This window comes from Hevea brasiliensis, chromosome 17 (assembly GCF_030052815.1).
Source record: "Hevea brasiliensis isolate MT/VB/25A 57/8 chromosome 17, ASM3005281v1, whole genome shotgun sequence".
Lineage (NCBI taxonomy): Eukaryota > Viridiplantae > Streptophyta > Magnoliopsida > Malpighiales > Euphorbiaceae > Hevea > Hevea brasiliensis.
Genome location: NC_079509.1, coordinates 17,832,469 through 17,848,147, shown reverse-complemented (window position 1 = coordinate 17,848,147; position 15,679 = coordinate 17,832,469). Strand labels below are relative to the sequence as shown.

Below are 15,679 nucleotides of genomic sequence, written 5' to 3'. Positions count from 1 at the left end.
TTTTGGACTTCAAATTCCACTTGGGTTAGCGTTGATTAAGGTTAGTTTCACATCAAGTTTGACGGATTGTATTGGGGTCACTTTTTATGGATGCTTCATTGCTTTGTACTTTGATAGATAGAATCAAGCCAAATTCTCTGCATTAATTTTTTTTTTTATCGGATTGAAAAAGTGATAATTCAAGCTTAATATTTACCAGATAAGTAATATATATTTTTAATTATTAGACTAAATTAGGTTAAGCGAGAAAATGAAATTAAACCATACTTAACAAACCTAAATGATGATCATCATCAAACTGTTAATAAATGTGATTTTTCTGATTAGTTTTTTTTTTTTTTTTCATGATATGGGAAATGGGCAGGAAGACTTGGGTTCACTTAGGGAATAAGTTTGGAAATTAATAAAAAAATGTTTTTGTGAAAAAATATCATTTATAATGTTATTGAAAAAATAATTTTAAAAAATATTTATTTATTTATTTTAAAGTTTGTATTATTATACTATATAAAATTTAATTTTAATTAATATAATTTTTTCAAAAATATTTTTCTTAATTGTAATTATAGCAATAATATAAAACAAATCCTTAATCGGCTACAAATGTGTAAAGTCATTTCAACAATATCGTGTAAAAGCAATATCGTGATAGTAAAAGAAAAATAATTAAAAATAAAAACTTTAAAAATAAAATTCATTGTATAATTTATTATTATGTACGTGGTATATTAATTAATTTATTGTTAATTTAGATACAAACCCAAAGCAAAGCAAAGGAGCAGTATCGCAATTCATTTGTAGAATGAGTTCATTTAGTTAATTGACATAGCCATAATTAAGAAATTGCAGCAAACAACTGCAACAATAACTTTTTTTTAGTATCAACAAGTGCTTAAATGAGATTTGTAGAGTTATCTTTTAGACAAACTTCAACTGCAAAATTAAGAGTTTAAATTCTGGTGTTATTATTGTTACGAGGCCTTAATTTTAATATTGTTTTTGTCTTGAATGTGAGAAATTACATACATAAAAACTAAAAAATAACACTTTTAATGTTGAAAAAAAAAAAAAATATATATATATATATATATACAGACACTTAAACTCTACTTGTTTCGTGAAAAATAAGTTATCTATAAAAAATATTTTCTACTTAAAAATGTCTAAAAAAAATTTTCATAAAAACATTTTTCATTATTTAATTGTAATAATAATCTAATGATATGTTTTTACACATATATATATATTTATTTTCATAATATTATCTAAATTTAAAAAATAAAAATTATTTTTTTTTTTGAAAAGAGAAAATCATTTTAAAATAATTTAACTTTTCTTCATTAATAAAATATTTTTTATTTATCTATTCTTTTAAATAACTCAAATATTAAAAAGTATGAAAATTATTTTCTATAAAATAAATAGAGCCTCAATTAACATGAATTATAAATTTGCGTAACTATAAATAAATAAATATAAGGTTTCAAAAAAAAAAAAAAAAATTGGGCGGCTCGGATAATAACCAAATACCAATCATGCTCCGCACCCACTTGAAACCTATTTGGGTTTCCTCATCTCCGACCCGGCCCAACCTTTTATCAAAAGTCAATAATATTAACATCCAACCCAATCGGATTGGGCACCACACAGGGACTGGACAAATTGCCATGCCTACCTCTGGATGATTTAGAGCTTAATTAAGAGTTAATTTCTCATTGATTAATAATTTTAAAATTTTTTAAATATAAGAATTAATTAAATTAAATTATTTATTTTTACATAATTTAAATATAATATATATATATATATTTATTAGATTGATTGAAATTATTAATAAATTAAAATTAAAAGAAATGTAAATATTTATATTTTTTGTTATTTTAAGTAAAAAAAAAAAAAGTGAGTATTACAAATGGGCTTAGAAAAAGTTGGAAAAGCCTTAAATCATGTTTGAGCATAACTAGATTGGGCTAAAGATTTTAAGTTTTAATTGGACTGAAAATGAGCTTTCCATCTGCAATGGCGGTCGGCAGATTCATTCAAGAGCTAACTAATACTAATTACCGCTGTTTATCTCTTATCTTCTTCCATTGCATCAGCTCACCGATCTCTCTAACGGTATTTTTCAACATTATATCGCTGAAAAATGAAGCTTTTACTTCTGAACTATAGCGCATTCTTGTCCACTCCAGTATCAGCAAGAAGGGTCTTTTCTGCTTTTTCTTCTGCTGCCCCCAACTGGGAAGGTGGGGTATCGATGGTGCAAGGAGCTTCTAGAGGAATTGGCCTTGAATTTGTGAGCTGATTTTCTTCTTTTACTTTTATTTTATACCTCCTTCATTTCAAATTCTTGGTTTCTTTCTTGCTTTTTTTTTTTTAAAATTTTTTTTAAGGTTCTTGCATGCATTTCCAATCTCCCTTAGAAAATCGGTTGCTGAATTTTATCGCATTTGACGTATTATTTTGCTGATTTCTTAATTTTGATGATTTGTATTGTCGTATCGTATATGTCTTTTTTCATGTAATTACAGTGTGTTTAGAAGAACAATGCGTAGCTTGGGTGATTCACATCCCTGGTAATTGAAATGATAATTAATGGATAAACATGATTAATATGTTTAATCAGACTAATCAATTGATGGGAAATCATACAATTACAATATAATGGACTAGAGTTAATAAGCGTGCGGTTTTTGTCCTTTTTGTTTCCATTTGATGAGTGAACTGATTTCTTTGGTATCCATTGGAAAAGTCCTGTACCTAAATGATTTTATAAGTTTTCAAGGCTTTGAATTCATGCCTTATCGTAGAACCAACCAACTTATTACATTATTTGTCCGCATACAAAGAATGATTTTCTTGTATTTGCACTGTAATTTAAATCAATTCACTTTGGTTTTTAATAGCAATAATGTGCCCCCAGGGTTATAAACCAAATCTATCAATGCAGTGAAAATTTTCTTGATCCCACTTTCAAGAATTATTTTGACCATCCTTTTTTTTTTTTTCCTTCTAATTAGGATGGGATATTGCTTTCCTTTTTGTTTTTCATTATGCTGTTCGGAATTGCTAAATTAGGTTCTCATGTATAATTTAATTTATTTTGTGTCAAAATCTGTTGATATGGATTTCATGTTTCCTAGTCCTGTTTAAACAGTTTCACTATACTTTTTATTTTGTCCTTGGCTTCTGTTTTTGTCTCAGTTGTTTGTTTGTGTTGTCACATGATCGACTGTTCTTTTCCATTTTTTTGTTACAATTTTTTGTTCTCTATCTTATATATATATATATATATATATATATATATATATATATATATATATCACATGACAGACATAGACTACACTTTTGTTATCGTCCTTAGTCCTTAATCCTTACGTTGATAATCATATTTTTTATTTTATTCCTTTACCTTTCAGGATTTCACGAATGCTTTATTACATGTACTGAATTAAAGAGAGTGAATCGTTTATCAAGTTATGTTCCATCTGATAGGTTAAGATGACCACTCAATGCCATGGTCAATACAGCAAATACACCATGTGGAAGTTCTGTTTGGGGGTTCAATATCTCCATTGATAGTTGCTAGCTTATTTTAGGTCTTTAGATGGCTTATGCTTCTTCCATTCATTTCCCATAGAAGGCAAAAACTATCACTTGGAGTTGTCATGGAGCAAAAATTATCTGGTTTATTTGACTTTATGGTTAAAGTTGCTGTTGAGAAAACATTTTATTAAATATATTAGTTAGAGACTATTAAAAATTAATTTGGTATGTCATGGCCATAAGAATGCTAATCTTTTTTTTTTTTTAAATACAAACAATTTTTTTTTAATCAGCATTTAAAACGGTACTTTTCCTAAAAAGTGTTTTTTTGATCTTAAAACTCAATGCCAAATAGGGTAATCATGTTTCAACTAGTGAAAAGGAGGACATGACTTAGAGTTTGACCGGTCCAGAAAAGAGTGTGTTTTGTAACTTTCTTGGGAATTAATATTATAATCTGTATATCAAAGTTGTTTAGTCAGCAACTTACAATCAAGCTGGTTAGCCTTGAAATATTGGCCCATCAGGTTATCTCTTCACAAACTCTAATTATGGGGTCATAGTTACTGTTTTGAGAAGTGGAATTAAAAGAAAAATTTTCATCTTTATGTCACATTTGGTAGGCCATAATGCAATCAATTTTTTTTTATTGAATCTTAATAAAAAATTTGATTGTATTACATTGCATTATGGTCTACCAAGTATAGCTAGGGCTCTTCTGTGTATATATGTGTTTGTGGCAAGTTATAGTTTGAGAAAATATGTGTGTCCATCTTTGTGTGTTTTTTTTCCTTTTTTCGTTGTTATTTTACTAAAGTACAATATTATTTTTTCGGATGAGAATTGTGATTTGTTATTTCACTTTTCTAATATATTTTTTTTCCCTCCAATAAAGCTGAATACTTAAAAATGACTTGAGCTCGAGTTTGAGTTCATCTCTCTAAATGAGTTGAGCTCAAGGTTGGCTCGTTTAATCTCTTCATTTGCTATATTAATGGGCTAAAGGCCAGTCAACCATGAGTTTATTAAAATTTGGGTGAGCTTAGCTCAAGCTCTAATGTCTAAGCCTGAATTGTCAATCGCATTATAAATTTCATAAGCTGAGCCTTAGCTCTTCATGCTTGACTTATATTAGCTCATTTTTAGCCTTATAGTTGTTTTTTTTTTTTTTTTTTTTATTAAAGATTTCTAAGCCATGTTAAGTACCATTTTTGTGTTAGAACTGTAAACACCATATTTTGGCCGGTCAATAAATTCTTCATTTAGCAAAAATAACAATTGAAGTTTGATTAACATGCAATTGGTTGATTCTATAAGTTGTGATGAAGTTCTAATGTTAATCAATCTTACGTACTCACGAATTTCAATTTTCTTAATTGAGGTCCGATCTCAATAATAGTGGTTTTAAATTGTTTCGTTTTAATTGATGTCCGATCTTAAGATTTCCTGATCTCAATCAAGCTTAATCCTATATACTTGTTCAAGTTTCAGTTTTAATCGAAGTTTGAATGATGATTATCCGATCTTCGAGCTTAACCTCATTCTTGTTTGAGTTTAGTTGGTTAATTGAAGTTTGATTTTCTAGTTTAAGTTCAATTTTCGTATGCAAATTACCCGATCTCAATAATAGTTTGCTTTAATTTTGTTGCAACTTTAATTTAAAGCCTAATTTTAAGTTTATCTGATCTCAATAAAGTTCAATTTCATATTTCATTTGTTTCATTTGAAGTTCGATTTTGTTTTAAGTTCCAGTCTCTTTATGCTGTTGATCCGATCTCAATAAAGCTCTATCATGTTCAAACAAGTTTAAATTGACTCGCTTTATGATTATCCGATCTCAGTTAAAATGTAAATGTTGAAAAGCGTAAAGTGTTAAAAGATCTATCTCAAAAAAGAGACGTTTTATTCAACTTTTCAAAAATTTGTAAAAGTTAATCAGTGAGCAGGTCTTTCCCAGCCTGAGCTTCAGATACATTTACAGTATCCTCCTCCTGCTAGCTCTCACCCTCGCCCTCAACACCCGAGGCGAGCTTCTCAAGCCAAGAGAAGTCTTCTTGAGGGTAGTACTTAAGTAGCTTGGCTAGGAGATCGCCGTGAGCTTGCACATAGGCATTGACTTCTTTCTCGAGGGCTTTATTCTCCTTCGCTTTCAGCTCCTTGGAGAACTTAGCTAAGTCAATAGCTCGGCTCGCCTGGGCGTCCTCCAACTCCTTCCGTAGCTTAGCCACGAGCCCTTCAGAAGACCGCACCTGTTGCTTGAGATCTTGCACCCGAGTATTGGCAAAAGAGAGTTCTGTCTTGTAAGTTAAGGCCTCGTGGACCACCCTCAACTTCTCCCTCCTCAGGAAATTAACCTTCTCCTTAACCATGTGTTGGGTGACAACCGCCTCCAAGCTCAGGCTTATGGATTGGTGGAGGAGATCTTCAATACTTTTGGGGGCCATCCGGGTATGGTCTTCTAAGAGGTATATAGTAGCACGGGTGACCGTAGCAAAATCAATGTTCCCCCCTACGGTGTGATTTCTCTCTGGAGAACTCAGTAAAATTTGAGTGCCTTGGGAGAATAGTCGTCCAGATGAGGCCGCTTGCCCAGAAGAGCTGCCTTAGAAGTTGTAAAGACCAGCGGTTTAAGCGTGGGCGGACTTGGAGCGGGAGCCAATCTCACGCCAGTTGTTTCATTTTGAGCTAGGGCTGGGGAGTTCGTTCCTTCCACTCGAGCTCGTTTTTGGGCTTCCAGCTCAGCTCTGGCAGCAGTAGCAGCAACTTCCTTTTTCTAGAGGACTTTCTTAGCGAGCTCTCTTTTCCTTTTCTGAGCTACCTTGTCAGCATCACCTCTTGCCATATCTGCGCACAAAAAAAAGTTAATGAGATCATATTGATCATAGGACTTTGGGACAAGGGGGTTTTACCCTTTTTGGGCCCGAGATCAGAGAGCTGGAGCGGAACGCTCTTCTGAGTGATCATGTTCATAAGCCACCACTTTACCTCTGTCGAGATTACATCCGAGCACAGGTAACGACGAGTGTTCGCTTGGCTCTTAAGCTCGGTGACTACCGCCTTTTCGTCCTCGTTGAGAATGATCTTTTCTTGGGGCCTCACGGCTAGGTAATTCCAACTTCGTGAAATACCCTGGAAGCCACGGGGATCTCGACTCTGCAAAATGAAGAACCGATCTTTTCAGCTCTTCAAGGGGGAGGGGAGTTCAGCAAAGAGCCTACAGTTCGGCTTCATTTGAAAGAGCCAATACTCGTCGTTCTTCCTTTAGGCTAGGCGGTGTAGTTTGGCAAAAACCTTCACTGTGGGCTCTAGACCTTTTGCTCGGCACAAACCCCGGAATGCGACGAGTTCGGGTGCAGTTGAGCCAAGCAGATGCAATGGTACTTCAAAATGTCCTTGTAGAACTACTCCCAGGGAAACCGCAGCTCGACCTTCAATTGTTCCTTGTAAACCATTACCTGATCCACCTTGTCAAAAAAGTGATCAGCCCGGAGATTCTCGTGACATTGAATGAGCTTGAATGTGTTGGTGGAGAGATTGAACTCTTGGCTTATTTGATTTAGCTCGGAAGTTCGGCGATTCGAAGGGAGTTCGTCCACTAGGAGAGATTCTTTCCGAAGATTCGAAGCCGGTTCTTGGCTCGGTCCACCAGGCTGATTAGAGATTGGCCCAGTTTGCACTTCATTTTGGCTATTGGTTCCCACCTCCCCTTCATCGGAGGTCCAAGAAACATTCACCGATGGTGGGCTAGCTGTCCTCTCGCTATCATTACCACTCATTTTCAGGAGAAGAAAGAAAAAATATAAACGGAAAAGGATCAAAACTATACCTTCGATGAAAACTTCATCGCCGAAGAACAAGAACCAGAGAAAACTCGCCGGAGATTTGAGAGAAGAGAGAGTATAGAAATATCAAATGACAGCCCCTCCCCCATATATATATAGCCTCGTGCATTCAATGCTTGCACAGCTAGAGGAGACGTCTCGGTTAAACAAAATATTTAATGCTTTTTCGATATCCAAGGCGTACCATCGGGTATGCCATTTAGAAATTTATTTATTTCTGACTTGGGGAGGGAACCAGTAACGGGAGAGACCGGATGGAAGTGAAAAGCACAGACAGAGATCGGATGAAAGGTTTAGGAATAGATCAGATAAGAGATCGGATGACAAGTGTTAAAATCAGATAAAAGAGATCAGAGGACGAGTGAAGAGCACAAACAGAGATCAGAAGAAGAGTTTTTAGATTAACTACAGGGATCAGATTGAGAGAGATTGGATGAAGGGACCTGATAAAGAGATCGGATAAAGGAAACCATCAAGTCAAAAAAATGTCAAGTAAAGAGAAAAAGGTTGAGCAAACCAAAATTTCAGAGACATCAGTTTGCCCATGAATCATCGTCCTTGCTTTGTAAGATCAAATTCTCACCATCAAATTTGAGTTAGTTAAAGCATTTAGAGTACGCTTCAATCTTCACCATTAATCTCATTTGTAAAGATAAATCTAGACCATTGGATTTGAAGCAGTTAAAGCACTTTGGTACGTTTTAATTTGTGCCCTTCATTTTATTTGTAAGGACAAATTCCAGGCCATTGGATTGAAGAGATAAAGACAAACTTGGTACCTTTTAACCCCAACCCTTGATCTGATTTGTAAGGCATGATCCCCAACCGTTGGATCAAAGAAGAAAAGGATAAAGAAGTTGATCTCCGCCCTTGATTCTAGATCTCTTTAATTCCTGACCCTCATATTTTGTCCTTTTAAATCCAGACCTCTTCTTTTTCTATCTTGAATCCTAACCCTCCATTTTATGACTCCCATTCCCTATAAATACCCCAAATTTTCACTGTTGAAGGGGTCCTTCTTGCCGCAAAGAAGTGTTTAGAAAATATAAGAGAGAGGCTTTAAAAATATCAGTTTTCTAAATAATCTCCTTCATAATGTCAAAAAGCTCACGTTACTTACTCTTCCCAATTTACCCTAGCCCGCCGTCTTTAAAGATTGACTTGATAGTCCTGGGGATCCCTTTCTAAGCTTCAAACGTCAAAACCCACTCTTCCCATCATCACTAGAGCCCGTTGCAAGTAAAATTTCTGTGGCTACGTCATATTTCTTTTAACGTGAGTATAGCTAGGTTACATCCAAACACTATGTAAGCTAGAATCCGAATTCTATAAATACTTAGTCATACTAAACTTTTAGGGAAATAAGGCTTAGATCAACCCACGTATGTCTTGCAAATATTATTGTTTTAATTTTGTTGCGGTACTGTGGAAATATTATTATTTTTGCCTTCGTCTTATATTGAAAAGTATCACATTTCCTATTCTGAAGTAGTTTAGAAATGATGATTAGAGTTTGGATAAACTAATAGGAATAAAGAGTTCGGATATAATAATGGGAGTATGGAGAGAGTTCGGACACAATAATAGGAGATCAGAAATAATAATAGGGGATCGGGTACAATGAGATGAGTTCGGAAATTGTATAGTGTTAGCAAATCTGATAGTTCGGAAATTGTCTTCATGGCATTTATATTTCTCTTGTATAAAGGGAGATCGGAAATAATGTATACGTAGTCATTCACAATTATATTTAGAGATAATAATAAGAAATAGTGCATTTCTGTCATTTTATAGTTCGGAAATAATGACAGGAGTTTTGAAACAATGCTGCCCTGTTTGATGAAATTGCTACTTCGATACTTTTAACATTTTTCTTGCTTCCTCTAAATGATAGTCATCTTTGAAAATTGGCAAATCTATTTCACGAAGTCTTTAACCTTTCAACAATTTCGTAAGGTATGGAGTTCGGGAGAGAGTCTTTCTTTGAACCCCTCCCCTTTTATATTTATGAAACAAGCAATTTTTCTTTTAAGGTTCTGGGAAAGTTTTTCCTTAACCCTTAATTAAGCATTTTACCAAGTATATGCTTTATGTTCAAGGGAGAGTCCTTCCTTAAAATTTTTATAATATCTTTCTAAATGCATTCCAATATTATACGTTCATGGGAGAGTTTTTCCACGAACCTCAAAATTTTACGTCAAGCTTTTTATAATCGGGATCCAAAGAAGAGTCCTCCTTAGAACCCTTAACTTCCTTAAAATTTTATTTATTTCTTTAAACACAAGGGAGAGTCTTTCCTTGGATTTATTCCCATATTCTAATTAAGGGAGAGTCATTCCTTAAATTCGAAGTTGTGAGATTCATAGGTAGACAAAATTCCGTAAGCAACATCTCCATAGGTGACCAAGTTATAAATTTATTAAAAAACTTAAATTAAACCAACATAGGAAAAGCATGACAATTGATTATGTCGATGATGAGACTTTAATTCATTAACTGAGAGTCCTGATTAATGAATAAAACTCTCGAAGCTTTAATTAACACATTTCCTTTGAATTGGAGTCCCAATTAAAAGGAATGAAAGTCTAAACTCATATCAATTCAATTTTATAGAATAGTCACTTAACACACTACGCTCTCGATTGTTTGAACACCGACGATGAGATTAGTAATGAATAAGCTGAGAGTCTTTCTTATTCGTTATAAATCTCTAGGAACCAAATGATACCTCTTCATAATTAGAGTCATAATTTTGTGGAGGGAGGAATTTAACAAATTAATAATTAGAGTCAAAATTCACTTCAGAGTTACCCCATTTACCTTTCGTTCCTGGGGCTTACTCTAAATGGTGAGACATTAAACAATTCTATGTCAAATGCGCGGATCAGCATTATAATTTAAACTCTAGTAAAATTATTGGCGTTGAATTATAAAGAGCACATCCTTAAATCCACTTGCTCTTGTTGAGGGACGATGTGAGGTGCCTAACACCTTCCACACATGTATGCGGACCTCGAACCCTGAATTTTTGTTTTAGAAGTGATAAAAATTATTTTTCTAAATTTTTTTAACAATAAATGATTTTCTTTAATTTTCCTGAAAATTAAAGTGGCGAATCCTCACTTTCCACTTCGGTGAGAATCGTCCGGCGACCGCAAAACCCTTGCGACAAGAATTCCACTACAATAGTTTGGTAATGTCTATGGTATAGTTGTGTTGTCATGCTTTATGCAGCCTTATTAGAAATGAATTATAGATTCTTTGCCTAGGTTAGAGGATTACATTGTAATAAGCATTTGTTTTTCTCATTCTTGACAGAACCACAACTTTCTCTGCTGATTAGTTACTGAGTATGTACCTTGGACTTGGGTATCACTATCCAAATTGGGCATCTGTCTGTGTGTTGAACTCAATCTATTTTCCAGTATTTCATAAGAATCCCTACTAATATGAAGGGTCAAATATCATTCCTATGCTTGAATATCCTTGTTTGACACTGGTACTTTGGGCCCTGAAGTACGTGGTGGTTCAAGGTAAAGTGAAGAGCTATGATCACAAAAACCTCTTATTCTGTTTTTGTTGGATTTATTACCTTGTTTTAGGATTTTAATTTGATGATGCAAGGAATTAAATCAATTGTGCCAGCAAACATTGATTTTTTTTTTTTTAACTACCTGAAACAGGTTAAACAACTTCTGGAAATGAATGAGAAAGGGCATGTTGTTGCCACTTGTTGAAATCCTAATGGAGCAACAGGACTTCTTGATTTGAAAAACAAGTTTCCTGAGCGCCTCAACATTTTACAGTAGGACTTGACCATTGAAAGTTCCATAAAGGTTAATGCATCTTTCTTAGTTCACCTCTTGCTTTTATCTAAACCAGAAGAAAATTCACCTGTTTTCTGTGCTTAGTCATCAGCTTAGCTTAGTTGTGGTTTGCCACATGATACCTAAATGAATTTACTCCAAATGCATTTAGCTTTCTTAATAAAAAAATAGAAGAACTTGGATCTTACTACCACTTCAGGGTTAGAAAGGTTGTGAGTTGTAAATTTTAGTTTATTTCCTTTAACTTCTTCATGGTGATGATAAGGTTTATCAATTATTTTGGTTTGTTTCCTATAGTGTCTTTAATTTATTTCAGTTTGTTAATTATTATTAATTGCCCATATACTGGCATCAGGATGCTTTAGCCTTTCATGCTTGTTCAGTTGTTCTAATGACCTGACATTGATGTCACATTGCAGGCTTGTACAATGTCTGTAAGAGAAAAATATGGCTCTTTGAACCTTCTCATTAATGCCTCAGGCATCCTTTCAATACCAAATATGTTGCAACCAGGTAGGAATATTGCATCATTGCTTCCACAGAGTTAATCTGAGTTACTTTAATAATTGCATTGTTTTGTATGATAGCACTCTTTCTATAAACTCAGGACCAGGCAAGGGAATAAGGTTAATTTCTTTGGTTTCCAGTGCAGAAACAACCTTGAACAGAGTGGAGAAATCATCATTAATGCTTGCCTATGAGGTCAATGCTGTGGGTCCAATTCTAGTAATCAGGGTATGCGGAGACGGCTTTTAGTTGGTAACTTGAATAATGGAATTCATACTCCATGGAATGGTTTGTGAAGAACCCAGTTTCTGTTTTTGTTTCGCCATAGTTGCTTTTGCAATAAAAGTAGCATTTTATGAGTGGTGAAATATATTGGTTTGGAAATTACAAAGATTTTGCCATTTTCTTATAGATATACATATATAGCAAAATGTGGGAACAAGAATTGTGAACTGCAGACGCCAGTGATTCCATTCCTTCTTTCTTGACTTCTGGGCAACCCAACTTTTAATCGGTCCAGGGAATAAAAGTGCATGGGTCGTGCATTAAGAAGAGTACCTGTATAAGCTTTTGTTTTATTATTTTGTTGCCAGTACACATTATTGTGAATTTTCAAGAAACAATTACTTTGTACATCAAGTGGGTTTTTAACAGAGATATCTTCAAAAGCAACATTTGTATTCACACAATGAATAAAAGAGTTGGAAATCTTATTTTACAAAGTTATGATGCAAAGAGGGGGTTTCTTGATTGCATTTTTCCTGTTCAATGGTTCACTTTAGCTTAAATATTACTATTATTATTTGCCATTTGCAGCATATGTGGCCTCTTTTGAAAGCTGGGGGAGGCTCAGGGACAGAGAGGGATGTTGCAGTGGTGGCCAATTTAAGTGCTAGGGTGGGATCCATTGGAGATAATCGCCTAGGAGGTTGGCACTCTTATCGCTTTTCAAAGGCTGCCTTAAATCAGTGTGTGACTTTTCTCTAGGCTTCCAATAACTCTAAGCTTCATGATCTACGACTTTAATATCTAAATGTCTCGTGTTTCCGGATCACTTCCAACAAACAATGGAATGTTATAATACCATTTGTGGTTGGTTCTTTCTAATCATAAGGATATTTTCGTTGAGACTGCATGCAGAGAACCATAATTATGCAAGTCTTGACATGTGTTTAATTTTCATCTTGGCAAGGAATGTGTAATTATGTCAACTTCCAATGATCTTTTCAGTTTAATATGGCAAACTCTACATAGGTTAAACGTGAGATAATTCTTGCTGATGGAGTATGATAGTTTGCTGTACTCGGACCATTCAGTTCACAGGGTAGATAAAGCCTATGAAAAGGTATCTGATTCCTGAAAAGCAAGCTCCATAAGTCTGTCTTTGTGCCTGTTCGATGCTAGAAGTAGTATTAAAAATAATAAGAAGTAGAAGTTTTTGATTACTGGTTGACAAATTCAGTAGTCATTCCATATTGTGGTACAGCTTGCATGTGTTCAAATACCAATAATAATATATAGCCCTTTTGAAGATACAAAGAAAAAAAATTACATGAGGAGAATGAATGACTGCAAGAGGAACTGGGTATCTATTGTCCACATACCTATATAAATGTGTAAGATCAGTTTTGGTTGTTATTAGTCCTTTGATACCAGTTGACCTATGACTTTCGGGTACCCATGCAGCCATAGAACCTTAATTTGGTTGGTATTGGTCTTGCCGAGTTCGCTTATAAGTACGATCCAATGTTCCTATTTTCTTATATTAGCTCATCTGTTGTAGACATAATTTATATAAAAAACAACTCAAATTTTATCAAGTTAGAAATTTCATTACTTGCCTTTCACTTACCATAATACAGCTATTGCTGGCAGTGACAAAGACTCTGTCTGTGGAGTTTGAACAAAAGAAAGATCCAATAGCATGCATTCTTCTGCACCCAGGCAGAGTGGACACTGACCTCTCTAGGCCATTTCAGAGAAATGTTCCTGAAGGCAAGCTTTTCACCAAAGACTACTCGGTACAAAAACTCTTAAACATCATCAACAATGCAAAGAGCCATGATAATGACAAGTTCTTCGCATGGGATGGCCAGGAAATTCCATGGTAAAATTGATCATACTTCCTAGACATTTCAGCTTATCAACTCATGCAGTTCATCATAGTTGCTGTGATTGTACGGACGCTCATATATTTCTTAATTTCTTCAAAATGCAATTTCATTGTGCATTGTTGTTGTATATCACTCTCTCAAAAACCCTATTTAGTCAGCTCTGAAAACATTATGCATTTTATTCATTCCTTGTGTTTTTTCCCTCCCTCTTCTCCATTTGTGCTCCTGAACTTGATTAATGCTGCAAATTATTTGGAAAGGAATGACTGGGATGTGTTCCCATTTTTGAAAATCTTGTCCTGTATTGATGTAACAAGAATTTTATATGTATATATGGACTTGACTTATTGTGTACAAAATGTACAAATGGGGATAATTTGGTAAATTTCAAGTACTTTTTAGACGTGTAACATCTATTCAATCCTTTTATGAAACTTTTAAATTTGAATTTGAAAATTTGCAAGTGCTCTCTCTCTATTATTAGTTATCCAATCCAATACCATCAACTTTAATCTATCATTGTTAACTACTTATTCAATCAATCAAAGATTATCTCACCAACCTTTTAACCTATTAGAACCCATCATTAGTCTAACTAATAATAACTTATCTTAACCTCTACTTTTGTCACGACCCAACCTATGGGCCAGATCGGCACTAGGACTTGGGCCAGCCTAAAGCCCCCGAGGCTCGTAGTAAGCCTAACTATTCCTCAACCGAACTCTAAAGGCCATTTGGGCCCAATTTCAAGAATTCAACCGGACAGAGTCCGGTCATAAATAGACCTTTCAACGGAGAGTTTTTGACGCACCCGACCTGTAAACACAATATATAATCAATTGGGGAGCTCAGCTCACCCTCCATATACTCATAATAACATAAAGTCAAATGGGAGCTCAGCTCCCTCATCCAGTCCAACATACATGCATTTAATAAGTTTACAGGTCCAACATGGCAAATTATATTACAGACCCAAATCAAATAAATGTTTCTAACACATGCGGAAATTCTAGGAGTTAATAGAATTATACAGATATTAATAAACGACCTGCGAAGAAGAAAAGCAGATTAACCACAACAATTATCCTCCTGTAGCCTGAAAAAATAATGAACAGGAGTGAGCGTTCAACTCAAAGAGTAAAATATCAATTTTAATCATAATCTCTATAGTTATCTAAAGCTAATGCACCCTGTAGAGTGAAATGCAACATCGTCAATATTTTCACATCATAACAGCAAAAAGGTAATTTGGAGCACTCATACACCCGATAATGTCAAACAATACATATATGGGAGCTGATCCCCTATACAGCCCTCTTAATCCAAACTGTGCCAGCGAAGAACTCAAGCTCGGACTTTCGCTTAATAAACCAAATCAGGGTCCCAGCGAAGAACTCAAGCGGTGTCTACCCCGAAGGACCGAGTCCCAGCGAAGATCTCAAGCCGTGTCTACTCGTCCTATCCATAGCCAACACTACACCACACGCACGCTAACTCACGCACATTGCTCTAAATTACCACAATAATATTCATGGCACTTTAACAGTTGTGAATGCAACATAAAATATGCCTAGAGTTTAACTAGATAGATATATACATATAAGTGATGTATGGGCATGCTTGAACATTTAATAATATCGAAATTACAATTAAAATTAATATTTTACTCACAGACTCAACCGAAGTCAATGTGGTGATTGGGCGAAAGAGGAAGGCTGTCCCGGCTTACCTGATATTTTTTATTATAATTATTTAATACAATTGACTCAATACAAACCAAGAAAAGACCAAATACATCCTAAGTCGTGCTGAAAATCCGGCAGAGTCTCCCCTATACCTAGGA

General features: G+C 34.6%; 1 pseudogene; it reads left to right on the top strand.

The window, feature by feature from the left end:
* The first annotated feature begins 1,981 nt into the window (after window positions 1-1,981).
* Window positions 1,982-14,146, top strand: LOC110633467 (uncharacterized oxidoreductase C663.09c-like; annotated as a pseudogene).
* Window positions 14,147-15,679: the final 1,533 nt, after the last annotated feature.